Raw genomic sequence first — 25,945 nt, forward strand, 5'->3', positions numbered from 1 at the left:
TTTTACACAATTGATTACGTGAATTGATTGATTACGTATCAATTTAGATTAGGGAATCCTCAATCTGCGTCATATTTAACATTTAATTGGAACATTTCAATTCGTTATATTAATGACGTATGATATTTGCTGTCATATCGAAAACAATTAAAGAAAATATCATCCTATATGATAAAACTAACAATGCAATCCTAACAAAACACGAGAGATAATAGCTTTCTTAGAATTATTGAGTATTTCGATTAATAAATTTTCAATTTGAGAATCGGGGGGCTGAAAGTTACGTTTCATTGGGCTCGTTAAATCCATCTACGCGATTCGCGATGGCTTTCATCTCTGCAGAAAAAAATTGAGAAAGAACGAAAAAAAGGCTCGCGGACATCGGTTTCAAGGAATAAAGCAGGCTTCAAGATCGAAACTTTCGAGCCAAGGTACTCCCCTCGACTTTATTCAAATCTATCGGTGGACTCGACGAGAAGTTTTATCACCGCTCTCCCCCCATTTCTATCGAACTCTCTCAGTGAGAAGTAGCGCCACTCGAACTGTCGTTTGTTTGTCAGCAGTTTGGAAATACATGTTTTTGTCAGCGAAGCATTTCGTGAAATCTTGGCACAAAGGGTCGAAAAACAAATTAAAGATGTAAACAATGGTTTAATAAATATAAATAATAAATAAAAAGCAGTATACAGTCAAACATAAGATATTTGTAGCAAAAGTTACGTATTAAAAAATCTTACGTTAACATTTAAATTCTATAATGATCATAAACGTTTCGGCCGATATTCATCTTTCATCAGTATGTTAAAATGAACATTGTTTGCAGAATTTAAATTGTTAACGTAAAGTTTTTAAATACATAAATTTCACTATAAAAATATCTTGCGTTGTGTAGAATCGAAAAAATTTGAAAAATTAGAGAATCATCAAGTGGTTAGTACAATTTCGAGATAAACGATACTTTACGCACTTAACTTGCACTTCATCTTTTTTCCTCGCCCTTAACTTGAACTTTTTATTTTCTCTGACACATTTTTGGCCTCGCATTCGTTTCAAGCCTTCGATTTGAGAACCGTTGCGGTACCGTGCTCTGTCGCATCTGTTATGCATAATATAGGATGCCACATGCTTATTCTCACCGTGAATCAAGAGTCTACTTACTCTGGAGCAGGATTTCTCCAGCGTTGCGTTCCAGCCCGCGCCATCAGGCATCAACCACCCGCGCTGAAAGTAAGAAATGCAACGTTATGCCTTCTGTAATAATCTCGATACGGTAATATATTAAGAATTTTTCAGGCTCGGACGAATTAAATCAAAGTTGAAACATGCCAGTATAAGCCGACACAGGAAATTGGTATGTGTTTTAATAGGAAGAATAATCTAGTATATAATTCACAAACGCGTTTTGATTCTTAGTTCGGATCTTCTTCAGTGTAAAATTTTTCACGAACATTCTATTTCTCTCTTTCATGGAGTGAAATCTTGAAAAAAGAGTGAAAAAATACTATCTTATTAAAAAATGGCAGATTTTCATTTTTTTACCAAACAAATATGTAATTAATCTCGGTATGAAAATAATTAAATATGTAGACAACTGAATCTTAAATTCTTTGGACCTATATTCATAGTTGGTTATTTCAAGACTGCCTTAAGTAATGCCTTGAGATACTAATATGGCTTTGTGATTGTGGTTTGTGGTAGCTTAAGACTATACTTAGAACGATCTTAAATATAAAAATTGTTTATGAATACCGGCCTTGTTTTGGTAGAATATTGCTGTTAAAATAAAAGAAAATTATTTTTATACATGGGACTGCAATAATCGAATTTCTTATCAAAATAAATCTGAATTCGCTTTTTAAGACATGCTCATTACGAATCTATTAATTAGATGAAAAAATTAATAACGGCAAATTTAAAATAGCCGATCTAAAATGTTTGTGCCGGAATAAAGTCGTATATTTTAATACGTACTCATGTGATTTTGTTACGACAGTATAAAAATATTATTTTTAATCTTAAATTAATAAAATTATAATAATAAAAATAAATTAATATAATAATATAATACAATAATATATTTAATATTTTATATATTTTACAAAATACTCTTGTGAAATTAGGAAATTCTTATGCAATAATAGTATAATATTTTGTGACACTAACGATAACTAACTGATAGTTTATCCAGCACGACATTAAAAGCATGAATTGCTTTCATTAATGATATGCTGGAATTCTGAACAACCGTGTATGAGCGTGGCAGTATGAGTAATAAATGTAGTGGTATCTCCATAATTTGTATTCAGCGCGAGCGGTAGCAGTAATAATTGTAATTTTACAGTTACGAGTTCATAAATTATGTACATCACGTTATACAATTCTCGGTATTCTCTCATTAGATATATACATATGATATAAAAAATTTCAAGAATATTGAAGAAAAAATTAAATTAGATCAAGAAATTAACATTGTTGATATCTTTTGCTCCAATTTCGCACAATAAAAATTCCGAAGTCAAAATTTAGATTCTTGATTAAATTTTTTATTTTACAATATAATAACTAAGATATCAAAATATATTTAATTATAATGACACAGTTTGCTCATATTTTGACCCTAATAGTTAATGTCACAAATTTTTTTCTGTTTTTACAAATCATTATTGAAGCTTTACTTGCTATCTGGAATATAGATTCTATTCACAAATTATTATTATATAATACATATATTATATAATACATATATGTAGATTCCATCCACAAATTATCATTATATGATAAAAATGTATAATAATATTAAAAAAAAAAAAGATACAATTAAATCACAAATTTAATTCATTAAAAATTAGTTTATATGAATAAGTTAAAATACACCAATTATAATAAAAACATTTATTAACAGTAATAATAAATGCTTATTATGAGAAAGTAATTATGTTAAAATTATATACTGTATTATTTTTACATATCGATCAAACATCTGCTCTCTGTTATTTTAGTGATAGATTAATAGAGAGTCTATATATAATATAGATAATATCATAAAAGCTTGGTTTTCTGTACTAATTACGTTCATCGATTGTCTACACTCCGCACAATTTCAGCGGCCAACATTATTATTCTATGTATTATAAATTTATATGATCAAAAGTACAGTTTCAAAGATGCATTATCAGTCCATTAACGTGAGATAACGGCATTAGAGTCAATTCTATCGCGATAATAATCGCGTTGCATTGCACCTTATATTGAGGCATTAATATTCGATATTGACCGAGAATTCCACGTAATCTCACATCGCGGGACACACATTGCTTGCAATAATGTCACAGCGCGATAATAAATATTGCTGCAAGTTACATAGGAAGACGGATAAAAGCCGTAACGCGTGATGAAGGAAGGAAGCATTCCGACGGAACATATAAATCGAGCGGTGTGGCGTGTTTGTTATGTGTACATTATACATATACGAACTTAACGTACCGAGAGAGATCTTCGGTGTACCATCGGAGAAAAGCCAAAACTTGCCCATCGTTCGGGCAACTAACCCTCAAGAATTCATCGTTATCGGATCGTCTGCGCCGCGGTTGGCGTCGCCGCCACCACCGACGCGACGGCCGATCGTTCGCGGGACTGTTGGCAGTTAAGTTCTCGGGGTATAGGCGTTTACTTTATTACGGTTATAAATATCCTTTAATCTGCATCGACGTATTTCGGCAAATTTGTGCAATGCATTTCGAGCTATGAAATGCGGCTTCGATACCGTGAAAAGGAATTTGAACACGAAATGAAGACAAAAGAGGAAGAATAATCTCCATTATTTGCAGTAATTTTCAATATCTTCTCGTAATTTTTTAAACTTACGTGGTTTAATAAAGAAAAATAAAATCGAAGATTCAAAATAATTTTAATATGCCGAAAACAAATGTAATAAAATGAAGAAAACAAAGAGAAATGTCGCTATAATTAAAATTCTCATATGAATAATTTATTAGATTCGATGTGTTTACACAATTCAAATTTTCAATATTTAAAATTTTAATATTCTAATGAATAATATCAGACCGAAATAAGTCTCCGCTGTTGCATTTCAAAAAAGAAATCGATACACCGCATTACGATAATCCTCAATGTTGTACATAAAAAAAATTAATGACTTTCCATCTTTATAATCTTTGAGGCGCCTCATTTGACGGCACCTATGACAGTCTGGATACTTCAGCTGAGGATAACCCCACTGGAGTTTATATTATGTAAGTAGTGTAGTTGTAAAGTAACTTTAGCTAGCTCATGCATATCTCAGCGAGAAGTGGGTGCTACTCCAGTCCGGCTTTTCCCCGGTTGAATCCCTTTCGACCATGCTTCCGCGAGAACCATCCCTGCCTTTTAAGGGATGCTGCTTTCCAACGCTAAACATGTCATGCAAATAGTTTTTAGACTTGTAACGAAAATTGCATCGGTTGTAGACGCGTATGTAATGCAAAATTCAGAAAGTATGGTAGAACGCAAAAAACATAATTTACCAAAGCTAAATACAATTTTAACTTTACTAATTTTACGATTGCGTGTGTAATTGACATGGTTTTTTATATTTTATAAACAACTTTGCAATATGGCTATTGTCGTTTGGAGAAAAAATCAACATTCGTAGATATAACGATATTAATTATAAATATTCGCTGATATATCAATTTAAAAATGACGCAAATTGAGAAAATGGTATAAGTGTTAATGACCCTCTTTAGTCTTAATCAAATTTATTTAAGCTAACCTTTGAGCTAGTAAATATAAAATTAGATCTTTACAATGACGATGGTATTTTGCAAGTATGGCCGTCAATGAATTTTGATCCAGGTGATTGAAGAGACCGAAGGGATTCTATAAAGCATCTCATACGCTCGATGGAATCTGGGTCAGATATTTACAATTTAAATGGTTTCTTTCAAATTCAAAGCATGGGGATTATTAAAGCTGATCGACCCTTTGAACTTTTACCAATATCTAAAATTTTTTGCTACGCTTCCCAGAGGTAATGCAATCCTTTCATATAAGTAATTCGCAATACAGTGTATAAATACTATTCGTTAACATCGAGTTGTTGAACAATTTTTATAATAGCATTTGTTAAATTTTCAAATTATAAATATATAACAAGTTTAACTTGAGATTATTTCGAAAGTTAGATTTATGTATATCTACGATCCATCGTAATTAATTAATCTACATATTATACTGTCAGTAGAAGAGCAATATCAATCGCTATTTTTCTTCATTTTTTTAACATTCGATGACTAAAACGAAACTTTCTTACATGTTTCTTCCTTTTCTTACGGGAATCGCAATATCGCGATTATCGGTATATCGCAACTTTTAAACTAGTAAGTGCCTGCGGATGTCAAGCGACTTCGGCCAAATATATACACGAACACGAATGAGGATGTACTTCCGATGTACGCACACATACACAAATTCACGAATATAGCCGTCGACACAATGCGACAGCAGGATTGGCTAGTTATGAACATTTTTTGCGGACGCAAGCAGAGCGAGACTGGCTACAGAGTATGGACCCGCAGCTTCAGCAGTATTACGGGTCTTGCACTTCGAAACGTGTATAGGGGCGCGTTCTCTCGTCCCCTTTTCGTCCTCCGTTTCTCTGCATCCAACGGCGCCACCATTCCCCAACCAACTATGCACCGTCACCCCCTTCGCCCTTTTTAGTCTTTTTAGCCTCGTCCACGCTCTTTTCTATTCAAGAGACGTGATTGCAAACTGCATATTTTATCAGACCAGTCTCCGATTGTGTACCTATCCATCCAGTCAGCTATATATCCACCCATCCATGATATTATAGATCCGTCTGTTCGTTGCCAACTATGATCTAATCTTGCACTTTCTACGACGGTGTCAAGACTTCGAGCCACATGGCATACAAAGAAAGGCTTAAACAGTAAAACGAAAGTAGTAAGCAAATTGGCCAATCACTGTTAAGACCATAAGGGCGTGTAATGTAAACAGTAGCAAACCCAACATGATTACTGTATAAGTTTTTTGTTATAAATACATAAGAGAGAATATTGTTAATTTTTATTTATGTATTTTTAGAATTACATTTTTCGAAACAAAGGACTTATTTTCGAGACTATTCGACATTATTTTGACAGTTAAGACTGATTATTCGAAAGTTCGATTTGATGTAATTTCTGCTAAATTTATACGTGTTTTGTGTAAATTTATACCAAAATCATTTTATATTATTTTTTAATGCATCTTTTATATGAATTTATATTTTTAAATGTAAACCTTTCATTTATCTATTTTTAATGTGATAATAAAGACGAGCTAAAATTTTTTTCTTTTGATTAATTGGTAAATGATTAATAATTAAAAAATAAATTTTAACTAATTAAAAATAACAGATTAAATAAAATTATAACTTCAATAAAACTAATTTAAAAAAATTATATTAATACATTTTTGTAAATTTTATATCCTAAACTAAATATTCTTTATGAAGTGTTTTGTACTTGATTTCATTATAATTTTGAATTTGCTCTTCTATAATACTTATATGTATAAATATTTGAAATGGTATATCATAAATGTAATAGCTTGCTGAATAAGAACTTGTCTATTGTGAAATAAGTTATCACAATTTGCTTACTGACAGAAATTTTCAATTTTTAATGCATTTAAAAAGATACAAATTGGACAAGAATTAACTGTCTATAAGTTAAAGCAATGCATAAATATTCATTCATATTTACATATAAGTATACATTAATGCGGAAAAAATTGCTGATCAAAAGTTACAACTTGCCCCGGTCTTCTTTAATATTTTTCATAAATTTGCAAAATATAAATAACATTTTATTTCTTGTTTTTATCAAATGTAATAAAAAAAATTAGATCATTTCACGAAGATGGAGTCTTGGTCTTTTATTAATTGATCAACGATCAAGCTTTCAAGAATCTTTTTTAGAATTCCGATGTGCTGCCTTGAAACGACCGATTCACGCTTGTATTGTATAACACGTTCAAACTGCTTCGCCGAGGGAAATCACAAGGGGAGAATCGAGAAAGTGGCACGTTTATAGAATTTGACCGATTCTGATTGGCAACGCTCACTCGCTCGGCTCATGGTTCCGGTAAAAATATTAAAGTTAATTTCATCAATCAGAATTAATTTTATTTTTTCTTTAATATTCAAATCGCGGATTAAGTTAACGTTGACATCACAATATTTTATTTTTAATGTTCTCTAATATATTATTTTATAACTTATATTATTTCTTCCTCATTTTTCGTGCTGTTCTAACCATATAAGTCGCATCACCACTTTTCTGCGCACTACGTGCTCCCTCGAAAATTCGTTTTCCCAGCATTCGTCCTTTTCCGGAATTTTTCTGCGTCTCCTTCCTTTCTCCGGCGTTCGCCGTAATTTCCGGTTAACCGAATTCGCGTATTTATTTATGCTATCTGCAGCTTAACGGCCCGTAAGTACTGGCGCCTAACTTCTGCGGATAAAGGAGAAACCTACTATTTTACGAAAAATGTAAGGAAAAGAGATGGAGAATGGTAATATAGATTGGTAAGTTGAAAAAAGAGATACGAGAGGGAAAAAATATAGATGAAAGTCTCAGAGAAACTCCTATGAATACATGTTCAAAATATAAAATATATAAAACAAATATAATAAGAAGAGAAACAAATATTATAGATTAAAATATATAATAATTCTTAAATAACAAATTCCTGTATAAATCAAAAATTAACTTGGAAAGAAAAGGGCACTAGGAGTCAAGCACAGATAACTTCACGCAACGCCGATATATATCAAGCAAATCTATCTATTACAAAAAATTTATTAAAAAATTAAGCTTACATGTTTCGACTCATTTTTTAGCCTTCTTCAGAGAGACAATAAAAATTACTTAAATAAATTATAATTTAAAAATCACAAAGGATAAAAAGATGTTTAATCATAGTGAGCTCCCTCACAACCGAGAAATAGATTCTGATGACAATTTCATCCTAAGGAGCACAATCAAATGAATAATAACAGAAGAAAGAAAAGAAATAAAAGAAAGTTGAAAATCTGAGAAATTAATTTTCCAAGATGTCTTAGAAAAATAATCATTTCAAATTAAATTTATCAAATTGCAACTATTTTACCGGGAGTTAGGAGACTCACCATGTTCACCACGATACTGCATCGCAAACAATCTCAAAACCAGTTTCCAGAATAATTTAGACCAATCAGTCTCAGACACAGTGAGTCACCACAAATAGTTTGACAGTATTAAATTAAATTATCAAATCACAAAATTCAAATGCTACGATTCACCACTATGCACTATGCGAGACTTTTCTTTCCAAGTTAATTTTTGATTATATATCAAATTAAAAAATACAATGTGTACGAATAAATGAATAAAAATGTATTAATATAATAGGAACAGAAATTAAAATATTTAAAGGCAATTAAATTGTAATTTCAAAACTGCATAATTTAGGGATCGAACTTTTTCTATATAAAATAAATCTATATTCCGATACATGTACAATCAAAATGTGATCAAGGTAAATAAATGTTTTGCGAATTGTTGGCGTCATCTGGAGAATTTCGTGACTGCTCGAGGAATATCGTTGATGACAAAAGACAGAAGATACGCAATCCAATCTAGTTCCATACACTAGCAAGCATCTCGATTGGGGAGAGACGCGGTGAGACTTGTAACAGGAAAATTGATGAATCTCCAGAAGACAAATTGCATTTTGTTGAAAAAAACACAATTTCCACTTGCCATAAAAACTGGACCAGGATTATCTGGATAAAATGTATGTAAAAAACCCAAACAACCTCCACAGTTACGACATGAAAAAGAATTATACATGATGATACACATCATGGTATCACACACAAATCCCGTACGTCGCGAGCATACCAAAGAAAGAAATAACCGCTGACTGGGTTTTTGTGAAGCATATAAGCATATATATTGTAGGTACACAACTGTTACTTGTTCCTGAGGTTACAGTTCGCCATGTCATTTCCCGATTAGCTTGCTTCTAATTATGTCGATATCATCGTAATGTGTACAGGGAGAGAATAGGAGTCATATTACAGAGATCGTCTTGTTCCGAAGGAATGATTGCATACGATCAATCCTCAGGCGACAGTATTCGATGTGTATCGCTATAGATGTTCAGTTTGAGAAACATAGTTTCTCTCCAGAGAGCCTCAGGTAGATTTTGACATATTCGCGTACGTCTAAGTAGTAACCCTACATGCTGACATCCCTCTTTTCCCACTGTCGCACCTATTGATGTAGTACGAACAACTTCCCACTATTCAATTTGTTCAACCGTTCCACGTTCAACGATTTAATGAAAGATCTATTTCGCGAAGGTACTATAATAAAAGAGTCGCCAACGTAAGTTGTCATAGTGCGTTCTAAATTACAAATTTTTTTAAAATAAACAACCGGTGTACGTATAATACATATTAACTCTATGCCTAGAAACAATTTTTCAGCAATATATTATCTAAAATCAGAAACTGGATAATAGACTCATTCAGAAGACGAGTACTTTAATGAATAAATAGACAATATTTTTTAAACAATGTATGATCATCGCACGGTTTATTACGTGTGTAAAAAACACTCTTCTATATATAAAATACCGAGGAGGAAAACACGAAACGATAAATGCCTAACGACGCAGAGGGAATGAAGAAAAGTAAAAATCATCGTACGTACGTAAGTGGGAATCTTAGAAGAAATGAAGCGTAAAAGATTAAAGAGATGATGCGAAACTAAGGAAAGTTGAAATAACGAAAAGGAAGAAGATGGCAAAATACGAAACAAAGCGATCGAGAAGAAAAGATTTGTGATATGAATTGAAAGCTGAAAGAAAAAGAACACTCGGTGAAACAAAAGAACAAACAGGAAGGGAATTCATACGTAAGAGGATGAAAGTGGGGATAGGAAATGATACGAGGTATTAAAAGAGGAGGTGAATAACGATGGAAGAGGACGGCAAAGATGAGGTAAACTTAATGGTGAGGAATAAAGGATAACAGAGATACATCGGAGGCTAGCTAAAGGATAGGTAGGATAAGTAGGGTAGATAGACTAGTACACCAAAGTACACGTTGGTGTGGTAGACGAATAGTAAAGGGAACTGATGAACAAGAAAAAAAGATAGAAGTATCTCAAATTATCTTAGGACATAAACATACATACATGAAGTGATCACCGTGGTTCAAAAGTGTGTCTAACAAGATATATATAAGACAAAAAAATATACATATATAAAGGTACGTAAGGACAGATATAGTATATATATAATTTTGTTCACTTTTCTGCGCATGCTTTAAAATGTCGAATGTATATTGTGTTCTATGCGATAATTCTAAAAAAAATCGGTTTCCTTTCATTCGTAAGCAAGTATACACGAAACAATTTGTGCAGGTCTCTGTGAAGTTAGCACCCCAACTATAGTACTCAGGAGTTCTGATTAGAGTTCCCACTTTCTTTTGACGAGACGAAGAGTTCCCTATAGTTAATAACAAGAGTTCCGCTCAATAAACATTTTTTTTACATTTTTTAAAAATGGGGTGCTAACTCTTTATCGAATTTCAAGGTGGAACAGTTCTGAGCGGCTTAATAGCTTCAATTTGCGATTGCCTAGAGTTTCTGATAAAAAAAATTTTCGAATATTAAAAAAAAAAAAATTAAAATTTAGCATACTTCAAATTAATAAGATAAAATTTAGATGTGAGAGAGAGAGAGAGAGAGAGAGAGAGAGAATTGTGTCGAATATACAATCTTTGAGCATATTATACATACATACGTATATATACCTATACTTTAAAAGATTAATAAATTATACCTATATCGATGTAATATTGACTCTCATATCACAAATTATAAAATTATGTCAATCTTCATTATCATAACTTATACACAAACTAAGTATACATATATATTTCAATAACTATAGTGTCTGCAACATTAGCACATGCGCACAAGGGATGAAAGTTCCATATATATTTTTCTCTTTCACACGCATCTTGGACACAATTTAGACCACAAGAGATACAGGCAATGCGCATTCCATGTATATATGTGCACATATGCTGTAAGCGCGCGTCTGTGTGTAGAAGACACAGACGCGAAATTAAGGAGGTACTTTGGTCTTTTTCCGTGGGAGTTATGAACGGGGGCATGAATGAGCGGAAAGTACAGAGCACTGGTGTACTGGAACATGTTAATGGCCAACCATTGCTCCGTCAGTTCCGTGTTGCCTGCTACACAATTTCGTAGCTTCGTTTAGTTAAGGTAAACACTGACATATAATACAAGGCTGATATTACCCGGCTATCGCGCATGTTATATATGGGTTGACCGGTAAATTTTTTAATTGCCTGCATCAATCTTTATAAAGGTTATAACTCTGTAACTCTCCAAACAAATTTCTACTACTTAAATAACATAATCATCACTGTCAAAAATTTCCTTTTTTTAACTAAATAAAATATAAAAAATGATAAACGTAGGATAATTATGCAGAGCGTTTCTGAATTGGCAGTACAATCAAAAAGAATAGGATTTCTTATGAAAAAATAAATTCACATTAAACGATAAAATCTTTTTTCTATAATATTTCATTCACAGAAAAACCGACTTTAAAAATTAGAGAATTAATTTATTTGCGATATTTTAAGCATGAACGATCTTATATATATATATGTTTTACCTTATGCAGTAAAATGTACGAGTTGCGAGCAATGCCTGTACGCAGTGTGTTCCACATGGGATTGTCATACGTCAGTGTGTGCGTGTAGCAAGATACAGCAAGATACCCGTACACGGTGCGACGTGGCGTCCCGCATCACGTTACACCGAGTCACGTTAAAGTCTCTATAATAAGAGTCTAGACCTAGACACATATAAGGCAAGCAACTTATCAGGCAGACGCTATAAGGCATTCAGTAACAGACGTTATAAATTCAATAATAAAAAATAAGTAAATCACTTAGTAATAAATAACATCAAATGTATACGTTGATTCTTTTTGCCATTCTAGAAGAAACGTTGTCGATATTTATCTATAAAATTGTAGTTTTAATACAACTTATCGACATAACGACGAAACGACTTCTTTATTTTTACAATGACAGCAATTACATTTGATAACGGTTAAAACGATTCGATGAGGTTCGATTCATTTTAATGTTATAGACAAAACAACGAGACGACATGACAATATAATCTGGAACGATCGATACGATACACGAGTCGCTTCGAACGATCATCTCGTTTATTGATGCATGCACTATATTTCACTTGTTAAGAGGATCCTAAAGATTATTAGTTAAATTGAAAATAGCACTTACACACAGATGATTACGTATCATTGACACATCACTGCATCGATATCTCACTCAAGCACATTACACATACACATAAATTTTCGTATAACAATTAGACATCTAAGTCCAAAATTAAGAACTCGACGCTGTTTTTTCAGGTAAACTACTAGTCCATAGACTACCATAAGTACAGCTTGCACAGCTTTTAACAATTAATTCTAAAATATCTCAAAGTAACAAAATAATCTGAATTTGCATCAACTTTTCTAAAAAAAAAAAAAAGAAAGAAACGTATTCTTTCCAAAAATTTTAATTAATTTATCAAACTTGCATAATATAATGCCATTTGAATTTCTCACCAACAAACATCGACTACGAATTCATGAGAAAGCCTCGGTCTATGATTGAAAACTATCCGATTAAATGTACGTAAAGCATCCCGTATATGTACTCACAGTTTTTAATTACACGAAGCGCGATTATCTGTAAAATTCATTAAAGAGCTCGCTAGTCGATTGGGGATCGCGGAAACGCGGCGTGCGTAATTTATGGCGTGCAAAGTCACGAGTATGTAAACACGCGAGATACGCTCGTTAACGTGCTCGCGCTCACAATCGTATTGCACGCGATCGGTATTATTATACATATATATATATATATATATATGTATATACAATATATATATATGCGCGAAAAAGTGGATCGCGTAATCGTCGTGAGGAGGCGAGAAAAAAGCAAGAGGAGACATAACGTTTCCATTGCGAACACTCTGGTACGTCAGCGGAAATGCAAATGATCGCGGTCAGATATGCGAATACAAACAGATAATAGAACAGAGGGAGCAAGGTAGGATAGGAAAGGGAGGATCGAGAACAATCGCCGCTGCCCCTGTGTGACCAGAATAAGCTCTGCAATAGTCATGGTGGATGTGACCTAGTGACCACTGGCTGACGGAAGAGTGGAGAACGAGCGCAAAAGACAATAACATTTCTCTTTTTTCGAAGAATCCGCGCGTCCGTTTCGTTTGAGCGCTTTAATCCTTTTAATAGTTAAAAAAAACTTCCAATTGAAAGCCCGTATTCTACGATTAGCGGTCCGCTCTGTTTGCCAAGGATTTTATTTCTAAAAACAACACGTTTACACGCTCGAAGTATCGTAAATGGATTTAGATTAGAAACATCATATTTCATAACAAGATATAATTATTACGAGTTAATAAAGTAAAAAAAATGGAGCGGTTACTCGGTAGAAATTTTTCTTCTCTGTAATACAAAAGAGACTTTTTTCTTTTTTAGAATATAAAGGGAATAATAGTTTTCACATTAAATAAAATTATAACAGACAGTTTTCCCTTAAAATTCAGTACGATTAAGAAAATCATACTCCACATAAATTACTCGTATTACGCAATTCATAAAAGTTTATAAAATATCAAGACTTTATAATAAGAACGTAATAAAGAGATCTGAAATAATTCATTGTACCAAAGTACCTCTGTCACAAGCGATCAGTGAAATTTGGAAGGATGATCGCAATGGACATATTGTGTTTGAAAAAATTATTGCGATTCATTAATTTTATGGTGATTTATTCATATGAATTACACGTATATGTGTATTGATTGATAAAATCGAGATATTAATATTGCACTTAATAAATGCACAACGAGAACGCATTTATTTATAACCATTCAGCTTTTCTGAATTCAATTTTAATTTGCGAATATCTAAATAAATGTTTCTTAACAACGTTAATAATTAAATATTAAAGATAAATAAGCAATCTTTCTTTCTCTTCGCATAACCTCTACAAGACCGAGTAATGTTTATTCATTCGAGAAATTATCCTACACCTTTAACTAACGTAAAGATTCATGTGTGAAAGTTTCCAGCAAACAATTAATTATTTTCGGTGAGAATAAGCTAACACTGAACACCGCGCATTTCAAATTTACCTGCAGCCCCTGTAAATAAACTAGAAGCGGTTTCAAAAATTTAATAACTGCCACGAAAGAGTCTCTTCCTTGCCCTCTTTACCAATTTCGGATGTAATATTAAACTTGCGTTTCCCGCAAGTCATCTCATAATTGCATATGCACGGGATGTGGCTCGTATTATACATAAATACGTACCTGCGCGTGTGAGATTAATCAAAGAAACTGATTTAGTTTTTCTGCGAAATTTCTTTTACCCAGATTTAAATTAAAGAAATGTTTGCGAAAATGTTCTTTCTCGAAAATAATGATACGAAAGATAATAAAGCTATAAATTATCCTATTATAATTATTTAAACTTGAAATCATAAATAATACCTGAGAAAAATATAGACGAATTAATCCTTTAATGTGTTGTGTATCTTGTAATGAGATAGGGGGAAAATGGAGAAATTGCAGATGCAATGTAAACGTATATAAATGCGGACGATACTATTGCAATATATTAGAGTGTAATAATAATTTCTCTCATTTCTCTCGTATTAAACAATAGCTTCGTTCAGCAGAAAAAAAAAACAGCTGTGTAAAATTCTTCACCCACAACATATAGACGCAGAACAAGTCGAGACGATTTCCAAAAAAATGAAGACGAAGGAACGACAAAAAGCCTGCGTCATCATTTATTACACGACCCTAACACTTAAAGTAAGAATCAAGCGCACCCCAAGCACCATTTCAACGGATAAGCGAGAAGGTAGGCTAGGTTTCATCTTATATTTCGTTAGTTACACGTGTGTGTGGTGTACGCGCGATACGTATTTTGTTATAATCTTCAGTTTCAGATAATAAAATTGATGAGATCTACCAGAAGGGAAAGAAAGAGCAAAATAAAAAAGCAACATACACCAAATTGATAAGAAATACGATATATGTTGTACTCTAGCAAAATAAGAAATATACAATCATCGTAAATTGTATGATAGTTAACACTTCAAACTTCGTCTTGAATCTCTGAAACTGGTTAGTTAATTCATTGTGTACAACAATAGTAAGTATCATAAAAAATTAATAAATTAATGATATAATTGAATTACAGACTCTTGTATGTTTCAAAACAATTACAAAAAATTAAGTAAAAAACATAAAAGGCTATTAAGAGTCAACGCTGTTAACAGTGCGCAAAATATATAATCTTAAAATCTAAAACATAGATATAATGTCGATCGTTTAGTAAGTATCATATCATGCATATCGCGAGATTGTTTGTTTATATTTTCAAAAAATAAAAATTATTTTCTAGAATATTGTTATTATTATTAGTATAACAAGGAATTATATTTGAAACGTATGTATACCATTTGTCAATCACATAGAAATCAAACAACTAATAGCACAATCACGTGAATATTATATGGGAGTTTCAGTAATTGGCTATGTTTTCTTCGAAAGATATAACTAATATCTTTTTTGATGTATGCATATAGAAAATGGTCTGATAATTGGAAAATAAAAATTTTTTTTCTTATCCTCGAGAGACCGATGTAATTCAATGATCCTTAATATATCAGCAATTTTAATCCGCATGCGAAGTCGGACCCGCATTTGATAATTTCAAGTTTCATTGTACTTCTGTACAAAACACCCGTCAATGGAACAAAGGGTTGAAGTTCTCTCTCATCAGCGAGTTCGTTGAACCGCGATGGCTATTCACAAGTCGGCGCCGAGTCGCGTCGTCTTATGTCGAGGAGTCGCCAGGACGCATAAGGAGGCAAAGAGAACGAATGACCGAAAACGTTGAAAATTCGCGAGAGAAGATGAAGATATTCGACAGTAAATTCGAGGATCACTGTCATTAATGAACGAATGCATCAATAATTATTATAATATTGAGACAGTCCAAATAAGAAATGAAATGACGTAGAAGCGACCGACCATCAGCAGCTGATTAGTCTACCAGCGTAAAACGAAGAAAAAACGAAAGAGGAAAAGAAAAAGGTAACCGTCGAAGTTAAAAATTACCGCCAGCAATTCCTTGATTCAATTACGAACGTAGAATATCCTGAAGCCTGCCTCGAATGTGATCAGAAGGTTGCTTTCGATGCTCAGAAAGAAATTGCTCTCTTCCTCTCGTAGAAACTAATGATCGAGACTTGGTCAACCCAACTCGTTTATCAAATTAGTCGTAGAAAACTAAAATGTTGTTGATCTTTAGCTGTCTCGAAAAAATAAATTGTTCTCGGTCTAACTGATGATTTTTACAATTTAATGTCTTTTTAGCTATCTATCTTCAATACCTGGAACCTTCATGAAATAGAGAACATTAACGTATTAATGCTATTTTATTACTAGTTGTCTCAATAGAATATTACACACTACATGTAGAGTCCTGAGTCACACAAAAACTTGAACCATTTCCAATATTAGTAAATACTAATAATATGTACAATTAATTATAAGAACAATATTATAAAAAATTTAAGTTACAAATTAATGATGAATGATTGTTTAAACGGCCGTTTACGCATTTCAAACCGCGCACGTGTTAACGATTTTTTATTTCGTTTCATCATTTGGCGATCTATATTAATTATATACATCTTTGCCAATGAAGTTTTTGTCTGCCAAAACGAACTTCCATTATCGCATTTAATTCAACGATTTCATCTACAAAATAAAAGATAGCTCTTAATTAACCATACTTCAAAGTGATCTGCACTAATTATAAAACGGCAATTTCATTACCATTTGTTCTATAGATTTCTAGATACTATCTCCCAATTAAAATTTTATAATCGAATCACGATTAAAATAAATTTATCTTTTTCAAATAAAAAATAAAAACAGTCGTTAAATCAGACCTACATAAAAATTTAAATAATTTTACAATTTGGTTCCAATAATTAATTTTTTTACAATTGTCCTTAATAGCGATATGGCCTCCTTATTCATCCAGTTATTGCAGTACAAGTAATGGACAATCAAAAACGAATTTATTAATCAGAAGTTCTTCAAACGACATATTATGTAATTAAATAATATCAGCAACGGTGGCTTTTCCAACACGAGGAGCTTTTCTAAATCCAGCTTAGCATTACGAAAATGATAGTCTTAAGCAGATTCCCAGTGGAAAATAAATTCTCTCGCGACCCTCCCATTGATCCTGTTCGTATCCCATAGAGTCCCATAATTCTATATTCCAGACTGTACTAGCGAATTTCGTTCGTAACAACCGTTGCATATTATCAATTTTAGTTGATAAAGAAAGTTTCATTGTTACGTAAAGATAACGAAAAATACGTCAAGCAGATGTTGTATAAAAACATGTATTTACGTATAAAGCACATTTGCTTTTTCTTTCGCTATGTAACTAAGCGTATTGATTGTAATTATATTGTATATTAAGTCATTAATTAATTATTACTTAAACCGCACTCGGCGTGTGTGATCAAATATATTATTATAATTAAAAATATATAACACAATGTTATTAATTATTAATACAAGCATCGTGTGCTGTCATCCGAGAAATAGATTGATTTACAATTTACATGATCGAGGCGAGTAAACGAAATATTTTATTGCAATACTTTCCAAGTCTCCATCTCTATTTTTACGAATTTTACGTCTCAAAAATAATAGCTTCGCGTCTAGAGAGAGGGAATGCAGCCATACTCTTCTCAGTTATTGAGGCTTTATGCGCGGTGTAAATCTCGAGAGGAATGGCGAAATAAGATAAAAATCCCTGGTTAGAATCCCCAGATTTTTTTTAAATCTATCTATTTGCCAGCGTTGCGTGTTATGCAACGTGCACGCGGAGCAGCATTTCCACGACGCAGCAGCTCGGCTGAGAAAGCAGGTTAACGACTTCTAATAAACCGCAAGCCGTCTGTAGTTTTCTGCGGACGCATCTTTCCTCGTATCGGAAAATGCTTTCTCGCATGGCGACGTCATTTGAATATGCAACACGGGCGGAATAAATAAATAGATATTCGTGGAAAAGTTTAAATTGTCTTGTGATTCATTATCAGATATAACTAACGATCTCTTTCTTTCTCTTCTTTTCTACCCATTCATATCGCGGATCTCAATTTGCCTTCCGAGAGCCTACATGAATTGCCGTTTACGCGTTGTTACTTTTATGCTTAATTAATATTAGAAAGAGTCCTGACAGCATCGCAATGGAATAATAATTATCATCAAGTTTTCGCTTCTCCAAACACACAAACTCCTAGTCGAGCAGCTGTCATAAACAGTTTCGTAATTTACGCGACGTCATTTTTGTTAGTCGTAACATCGGTTATGTATCATATAAGCATTATTTTCAGATATACGATATGAACGTTTTATTAGACTTAGCGTTTACCCTCTCTCGATATTTTTCTGCTTCCATTTGCAATCAAAAATAAATATTATACTGTAATAAATATTACTATTTTCTTATTGCTATTTTCTTATTTATAGAAATGTCGGATCTCCACATCGTTTTTTCAACTGCGTCGTTAAATTGAAAACAAAATTTTATTTTTACCGAGAGAAATGTTTTGGTTATACCAACAAAAAAAACCGAATCAGAATACCATTTTGTGGTTATTATAAGAAATTGTTTTTTTTTTTTACAAAATGTCATTCTGGTTAGACGTTTTGTTGGCTTAATCATAACATTTTTCTGTGTACCATTGCAAATAAAACACTTTCTTTTCTCTCTTTATAGATTCTAAAAGTCTATCTCCATTGTACGTTAAATTATTTCTATATTTATTCGATTTATTTTTATTATCGTTATTATTATATATTATTATTTATATCGATAAAATATATGTATATCAATGTGAAACCCCCTATAAATTAATAATTAAAATAATTTTCTAAATAAAATTTATATCACGAACTCATCAAGAATAAATGAGGTACTCGCTTTAAAGTTAATTGAAAGAATCTCGGTCACATTAATCGCTTGATTATATTTTATCGATTATTATTATTCGAGCGCGATAAAACAAATAAAATGAAGATAAACCTTGACCGATTTCTTATTTAATGAACAAAATATTATAATAAGATCGTTTGTGTGAGTACATCAACTAAATACGAGAAACGCCACTTTCGGTCAAAGCTAAATGTTAAACTAATACATTTATATTATGTATGCTTTAAATAAATTTATCTCATAAATATAATTGCGCGTCGTTATTATCGAGAGAGAGAGAGAGAGAGAGAGAGAGAGAGAGAGAGAGAGAGAGAAGAGAACTTTAGTTTAAACAATATTATATTAATAATATTAATTAACTCATGTTGTATTGAAATATCTATAATTAGTTAATAAAGATAGGTAAAAAAAAACTTCATATATAAGATGAAAGACTATAAATAAAAAAGCAAAAAATTCATTTTTAAATAATTTCTCGAAGAATAAGAGTTAGTTGCATGACTTTAAATAAAGTAATGATCAAAATTTCCAATATTAATAGACACATTATTTCAGGATATGTGGACGTGTGGATACTTCAGTACAACCTCGATGACTCGTTAATTGGGCCAATGGGCACTTTTGTTATGGTAATCTATCGCGATTAACGTCATGTTCGCTGAATAAGTACGCCTTGTCATTTAATTACTAATTTATATCCTCATTAACGCTGAATGACGCTATATGAGTAAAGCTGTATACATAATTTAACGCGCAATGATGCGTTCGTACATTTGTACGCACAAATTCGAGACTACTGCAGTACGAAAAGCTGACAAGCAGAATTCAGAGGGGTCATCGCATTGAATTGCAAGAGAAATCGACGTGCGTTAGCTCGATAGTCGAGACGGCGAGAGTGCGAGTATATATAAACGTAAAACTGTCTTGTAAACTAACCCGTCTTAGTATGGCGTTAAGTTTCTTATATCCTTGTTATTGCGTTTGAGAACAATTTATAATATAAAAACGTGTCTAATTAAATGGGTTAAAGGACAATGATCGCTAGTAGACAAGAGTAAAAAAAAAAAACATGTAATCATATACGTTTAACATTATACGCAACAATATTATTCAAGTAATTCGAATTTTAATTAATTCAATTTGTTTTGTTGTTCAAAGTCAATCAAAAATATAATGAATTACATGGAGAAATGTTAATGTACGTATATTCCATTACATTTATCTCACTTTAATTTAATATAATTTTATTCTTTAATATATAAAAAAATGTTTCTCCTTGTCACTCGACTATAACATTGTACTATTAAAATTTTCACGTCACTATTCTGTTTCGTTGAATTCTGTAATATACGTATCTTTAATCCTGTAGCTTCAACACCATTGGGAAATGCTGAAATTTCTAGTGTCTGAAAATGCGCGTTTGACAAAGAACCGTCGACTGGCTAGCTAGCTAATGAAGTTTCCCCTTAATCGCATCTATTAACGCGCGAGATCAAAGCGCTTAGAGGCGCAAGATTATAAGGTCTCCCTCGCGCGGCATTCGTAAAGCGCATTGCTGTCGAATCGGTAAACGATTCGTCTGTATCATCCAAATAATATTATGGCAAAGGGAAAGCTATAGGATCACGAGCTAAGACGACAACGAGAGAGTAGGAACAAAATGAAGGGGAGTCCTGATTCTAGGGCGTCACTATGGCGACTTCTCGTACAAACTCCCTACGCGACATCTCGATCCTTTTGCGACGGCTCGATTCAATCTCGGTTTCGAACCAAGCTTAAATTCGTACCTTCCAAAGCTACAGCAAGTATATACACACACGCACATATGTATATTTGCTGGTTGAAATCGCCGCCATTCTTGTTATCAAACAAGGATAAAATGATACATGCGTTGCAACCGTAGAACGTACTCAACGTCGGCCCTTACTGTTATACCCAGTTTAATCTACACGTCTTATAAGTTTTCGTAACTTCGATATTTCGACAGCAACAAATGAGCAACAAGTTCCTACGTTTAATTTTACGTCAATCGGCTTTATTCTATGTATATCGTTCCGTTAACTTAATCTTCTTTTAGCGGAACATTATTTAAACAAAAAAACTAATAGAGCAACAAATTTTTTTCTTTGGCAACTTGTTAGTAACAAATAAAAATGTTAAATTCGATTCCGCTCACTTTGTTCCGCTAACTTATAAGACGTTCAATCTTCTGACCCCCGAATAGAACGTGTCCTATTTCTGCTCGCGTTCGTTACGCTCTCCCTGTTCCTATCCTTTCCTTACTTTTTTCTTTTCGAACTCCACGCAATCGTCCTCGTCGCGGCCAATATCGGATTTTTCTCAAGATCGTCTACCGACTTAATTCCACTTTTTACCTCAGTTTCTTCTTTCATCATCCATACGTTTCATGTTTGGTCTTCTTCTTTTATAGATCTTTCTCGATAGTGTATATTCTTTTTACTTTTATCATAAAGCAACGCAGATACAACGTGACGTGTCCTAATAGAAATATTGTTACCTGAATGATATTAAGGGTTAAGGTAGACAACAGAGATTTAACCAAGGGGTATATCGCTGATCAAAATTCTGCACACCAATGCCTACTAATTCCCAGTAATGTCCAAATAATGCCTGAACAGCGAATAATACCCATGTAATGCCCAATTTTATTAACACCCTAGTAATGCATAACCTCTTATTAGACCGCTTATTATATTATAATACATAATTCTTTTAAGTAATGCCCAATGTAATGTCCCAAATCTGTACACCCGCAATGCCTTCAGCGATTTAACTATACTATATATTGTAAATACATCTGTGACAAGTTCAGTGGAAGCTACAACGTTGCGCTGTTGTCACCGTTTTATCAAAAGGATCGTTGCTTCTGTGAGCATTGTTTTCATTGTACAATATACGCGCGCGTATCGTGGAATAATCTAGTCTGCAACCCGTTCTCCGGTACAGTGCATTATGCTACTCATGACCGGCAGAGAATATCTTGTAACGCGCGAATCGCCTTGTCACTCAATTTAATCTCACTCCTGGAGTTCGGCCACGCTTTGTTCGCCACAAACTCTCGATATGGTTTCTACTTCATCACGTCCTTTGTTCCCGACTTCCTTTTGCTTATCTGAAAGAACTACTGTCCCGGTCACTCGCATCGCGAACTCTTTCACTGACAAATCTTCTCACCGCTGCACTGCGGCAGCTGCTATCGATGTCAAATCGCGAGTTTTGTCGCACTCGACGCGGATTAATACTCATCAACGATCCCTTACCGCGAAACGTTTCGATAAAGAAGAAAAAAGAAAAAAGTTCTCTTCATCCTATATTTGTCAATATAACAATGCTCAATAGAATGGGCGCGACAATCAATATTTAATCGCGATTCCTCGACTTTCCTTTAATTCTCATTATAAAATAAGAAAAAAGTTTTTATAAAAGAGTGTTTATTCAAATATTATAAATAATTCTTTGAAGAGTTCCTGATCTTTCAGACTCTTATTCAAACTTTTAGAAAATTTAAGTATTTTCCAGATGCAAGTTTAAAATAAATTTAATTATGATTTAAGTTTTTTAAATTATTCTTTTTCCTTTATTCATACGACTCTACTTTAAAAATAAAATTTATTATATCAAATACAGTATCTTTAAGATCGTAATATAACACACAACCAATCGGAAATAAAAGCCATAAGCAATCAACCTAGACATTTATTGTGTTTAAATAATTCCATATGAATTTGTATACTCATATCCAAAACCCCTAAGGCATCGAATGGCTTGCCGCTCGGTGCGATTAACTCACGATCTGTATATCCGAGTTCAAATCATCCCACCTACGCCTACAAACGCGACTTTAAAGAGCCGAAATGACTCCATCTGATGATCACAATGTTGCAATTATTTATAACTTTTCAAACTTTAATAAGATCTTAATAGTTATAAAAAATTACAAACGTCTATTAAACTGGCACAGCCACTTCAGCAGAATCAAACGCGACCAATAACACATTTTCTTGCTATTTTCTATTCCCGATTTTTTTGCTCCAGCCGATTCGTTAAAACCCATGGCTGTGCTAGCTTAAGACTAAAGTTAGCACAGCCACAAAGAAAAATAGCAGCAACTGAAAAATCAAGTACATATTCTTGAAGGGCTATTTTTTTGCTAATTTTTTGCTCTATTCTCGATTTTTTTATTCACCGTTTATGACAAAAAATTCGACTCACAATGTGGCTGTGCTGGCTCGCGTACAAGAATAAAGTACATTAAAGCAATTAATTGCCGGGTTCATTTTGGTCTCAAAATGTTTCTAGAATTGCTAGAATCGCTGAGATCAAGGTAGTATAAAATTCCTTAGAAAAATCCAAATTTTCTAGTAGTCCAAGTTTTCGCAAGTAATAAATATTTTAATCGAACGCGCGGCACGACCCACTGGTACATAAATGAATCGAATGAAACGGACTCGACGAGATTTTCGAATCTCACAAACTTCGATAATACAATAGAGCTATTATACAGCCAAGTTTATGCGAATAATGGAATCAGAGTATCCTATTCTATAAAAATTTTAAGCTGCAGCTTTATAATATTCCATGCACCCGTGTAGATAAACGTTTGTATTCGCTTTTCGCAGAAATGGATTCTAAGAAGCAGCGACTAGTTTATTTAAAATTTTCGATGATACGTTTGCGCTCTCCTTTGGCAGCCGACAATATAATCCGTCATTTATCTTCTGACAGTTGCATCAGTAGCAAGCACTACCTGTGCCCGTGTACATAGAAATTTTACCGAAAGACGTCGAAATGGCGGAAGGGACGCGGTTATACAGGAGCAGCCCAATGGTTACGAACGAGGAAGAGAATATACTCTCCTGTCGACCCTTCGGTGGCCCTTATCTTTACCGGCATGGTTTAATCTACGACCGTCCATTCTGATCCCACACATTCCGTGTTTCTCCTTTTCACGGCAAGTCTGCGCCACCGCACCCCCTATTCTTTATCCTTACTTCCTGAAACGGCTGAAAGGAACATTTCCGCGTACTACCCTCTGCTACGGGCAGAAACATAACTGTTCATCTGTAAGTCAGTTACCAACTCGACCGTGACCACGATTAGAGACGTGGCGACCGCCAATCTAATGAATTCTGAGAGATGACGAGAAAAATAAAACAATACCAGAAATAACAAGATAAATTACGAACCGAGTGACTCCACGGATATTATAACGGTACATCTCGTTGTAGATTTAAAATCTGCTCAAACGCAACATTTGTTTTCTATCAACTTCTTTTGTTGCTTCTACAAAATCTGCAAATGAATTGTGAATATAGCATTTTAATTTTTATGTATAAAATTATTTATTAATTTTATTATAAGAAAGAGAAAGAGAGAGAGAGTTACCGATTCTTCTAATTTTATTTAATAAAACAATGACGTTTTTGCGATCTTTTTTAAAAAGACTATTTTTTAAAAAGACTAAAGATAATCACGAAAGATAGTCGCGTTGTGTAACGGAATGCGGACTTCTGTTACACAAACTGTTCGCAAGTACAGTCGGCACATTTCCGATAATTCTGATTAATGTTACCTCGGGCGTATTATTATTTGAGTAGTAAAGTCGCGGAAAACCGCGAGTTGTATGCCTGCCTCACGCGGCTTGTAACTATCCGCCGACATGCGAGGCGAATAAACTATCTTCATCGTCCTATATCTGCCAATGCAGTCCACCAGCCAGGCTCTGTCACGCGAGGCGACGTTTCGCATGCAAAATCAATGGACCGGATAAACGAGAGAGGGAAAAGAGAAGGGAAGGGAGACAATTCGAACTCTGACCTCACTCTCTGTGGCGGATTCGTTATATACCTATACTCGATGAACGAGACCCCGTTTTTGCGAAAACGATTGAACAATTTCATATATATATACGTATGTGTCTATGTGTGTGTGTGCGTATATGTATGTATGTGCAAATGTGTACGTGTATCGTCCCGAGAATTGGTTTTATCGATGCAGCACGGAAGTGAAACGACACTTCCTAGTTTCAACCAACCGTGGGAGATAGAACTCGAGAGATACCGTTTCACAGCCCGATTACGCAAATCTTCGGAAGAAACGAACGGCACGAATGAAAGGTGAACCACTCTCGGCGTTCCAATATTAACGACAAATGTTAAATTTTTGCGAATAAATAAAATACTGGCGATGTGCCGTTCGTATTTGATTGCCTCGCGTATATTGAAAATAAAAAGTTCGGAATAGAGAGAGAAATCTATAAATCGGGATGTGAGGAGCTCAATATCATGAGCAGGAATATATTAACGTGATCAATTGAACGTAATTGTTGCAAAATTAAGATTTTCTTTAAATGAATTTTATAAGACAATATTTATCATCAATTGTTATACAGTTATTTTGCAAAAATAACTAAACAGAGACTGTTTAAAAAAATAGTTTATTTTTACAAAGAATCTCTCAATTTTTAAATGTAAAATATATGTTACAATTTTTTATCTCAAAATGCGAGAAAATAAGATGGATCATTAGTCAATCTTACTTTATTGGTAAAAAAATATAATGGTTCAAACAAACTATAATAACAACTTGTAAATGCTTTGTGTTTGTGATTGATAAAAAGAATAACAATGCCTTCTTAAGGTATAAGTAATAATTGCTCGAAGAATTCTAGTCGTTATCGATA

The 25,945-nt window shown here is 33.3% G+C and overlaps 1 long non-coding RNA gene across 1 annotated transcript in view; it reads right to left on the minus strand.

Moving 5' to 3' along the window:
- Positions 1-1,158: 1,158 nt before the first annotated feature.
- Positions 1,159-25,945, minus strand: part of LOC108781153 (uncharacterized) — a 45,158-nt gene continuing 20,371 nt past the window's right edge. The window contains exon 3 of the long non-coding RNA XR_001940927.1: positions 1,159-1,221. This is a non-coding gene — a long non-coding RNA (uncharacterized LOC108781153). The remainder of the gene's footprint in view (positions 1,222-25,945) is intronic.

The sequence above is a fragment of the Cyphomyrmex costatus genome, unplaced genomic scaffold (assembly GCF_001594065.2).
Source record: "Cyphomyrmex costatus isolate MS0001 unplaced genomic scaffold, Ccosl1.0 scaffold76, whole genome shotgun sequence".
NCBI classification, from domain to species: Eukaryota; Metazoa; Arthropoda; class Insecta; order Hymenoptera; family Formicidae; genus Cyphomyrmex; species Cyphomyrmex costatus.